This window comes from Rhinopithecus bieti, unplaced genomic scaffold (genome assembly GCF_001698545.2).
Source record: "Rhinopithecus bieti isolate Rb0 unplaced genomic scaffold, ASM169854v2 scaffold_38761, whole genome shotgun sequence".
NCBI lineage: Eukaryota > Metazoa > Chordata > Mammalia > Primates > Cercopithecidae > Rhinopithecus > Rhinopithecus bieti.
In genome coordinates, this window is record NW_016816177.1 from 823486 (window position 1) to 825105 (window position 1620).

Here is a 1620-nt window from a genome sequence, read left to right on the forward strand (position 1 = left end):
GAAGACAGTCAAGTTTGGAAAATGTGTAGTCGAGGGGATGTGGATCTTGCATTAGTCAGTACCGGGAAGATGGCTTCGGGGAACACGCTAAGCCCATATTGTACGTCTGAGTTTTCAGAGCCTTGTTAATAGAGCTGTATTACCAGATAAATTACGAACAAGAGTGCGTTCAAAACCACAACACTGCCCCGGGAGGCCTTCCAAAAACCCAACTGACAGGTGATAAAAAATTTTTAAATATGACTCGGGTGCTTACGATATTAACTGTTCAAGAATGGGAAAGGTAGAAAAGACAATCTTGGCGAGTAGATCTGCTGCTCATGGCAGACGCTAGAGATGGTACCTGGGTGTTCACTCTGCTCTTCTCTTTACTTTGGTTATTGCTTTTTAAAAACGAAAGGGGCAAAAAAGAAGTGGAAAGTCGTGGAGCACTCGGCCCAGCCCCCACGTAGTTCAAGTAGAGCAGGAGGGAGCTGGCTGGTGGAGGTCCTGCCCACCTGCCACACTCCGTATTTGGGCAAGCCTGTGAGTCACTGTCGGTAACATGGCTCCCTTCGCTAAGGCCAGCACTGACCCACTATCCATGTATCGGTAAACGCAGGGAGTGTGCCACGTGCCTTGGCAGTCTAGCGCGTAGACTTAAGAAGTCGCGGCTAGGTGCTCTTTTTCCCATTTTTTTACGTCTCTTCCGTAGCCCGGAAATTTGGGAGAGGAGACTATCGTTTCCAGTTAGAGGCAGAAATGACACTAAGCAGCTATCAGCTCAAGATCACAGAAGAGATCAAGCGCGGCCGTCTCAAGCCCCAGCACCAAACGCCAGTGGGCGTCCCAGTGGGGCGCACCCGGAGCGCGGACCTTCACATCCTCCGAGGAACGCCGCACCCGCGTGGCGGGGGTGGGTAGATGGACCTCAGCAAGCCTCGTTTCCTAGTCGTGTTACGCAACAACTTTGCAGCCGTCATCTTCGCCCTAATTGTGCAGGGGGCGGTGTTTTGTGCGTGGAGCTTTCCCTCCCGGCTCCCGGCCGTCGCGGCTCTCCGGAGAGGCGCCGGGGCATTTTCATCGCTGCCTCCGCCGCGCAGCCCCGCGTAGCTGCCCGGCCGCGCCAACCCCTTCCCTGCCGCAGCGCGCCCCGAGTGTTGGCAGCTTGCCAGCCACCACCCCCCGCCTTCTCTCCTGCCCACCCCAAGGTAGGGTTCCTCTCGGGAGTGTGCCGGGAAGGGGAGGCCGAGGTCCCTGCCACGCCCGGGTAGCCGCAGCCCGCAGTGCTCGGTCGGCAACAGGTAGCCCGGCCGGCTGCGGCTCTCAGGAAGACAATAAGCGCCTCTGCGAGCCAGTGAGGGTCGCGGGGTGCGCAGAGCCACCGCAGCGACCGGGAGGGTGAAGGAAGCCAAGAGCGGACGGGGCGGTGGGACTGGGGGCTCCCGGGTTCCTCCGCAGGCTCGCTCCGGTCGTGTCGGCCGCGCGGGCCGTTGCGCAACCCTCGTTACGCCGGGCATGGGGTGCCAGCCCTCGCGGGCGCTCGGACGGCGGTGGCCCTGGCCGGGGAGGGACGCAAGCTGGTAGTGGCGCCGCCGCGGAGGGGGAGCTGAGGGCGGAGAGGCGGGGCGTGGCCGCCGA

At 60.4% G+C, this 1620-nt stretch overlaps 1 protein-coding gene across 1 annotated transcript in view; it reads left to right on the plus strand.

Moving 5' to 3' along the window:
• The first annotated feature begins 976 nt into the window (after positions 1-976).
• The window catches only part of NFIL3 (nuclear factor, interleukin 3 regulated), a 17832-nt gene continuing 17188 nt past the window's right edge, over positions 977-1620 (plus strand). The window contains exon 1 of the mRNA XM_017854461.1: positions 977-1190. The gene's annotated coding sequence lies outside the window, so the exon portion shown is untranslated. The remainder of the gene's footprint in view (positions 1191-1620) is intronic.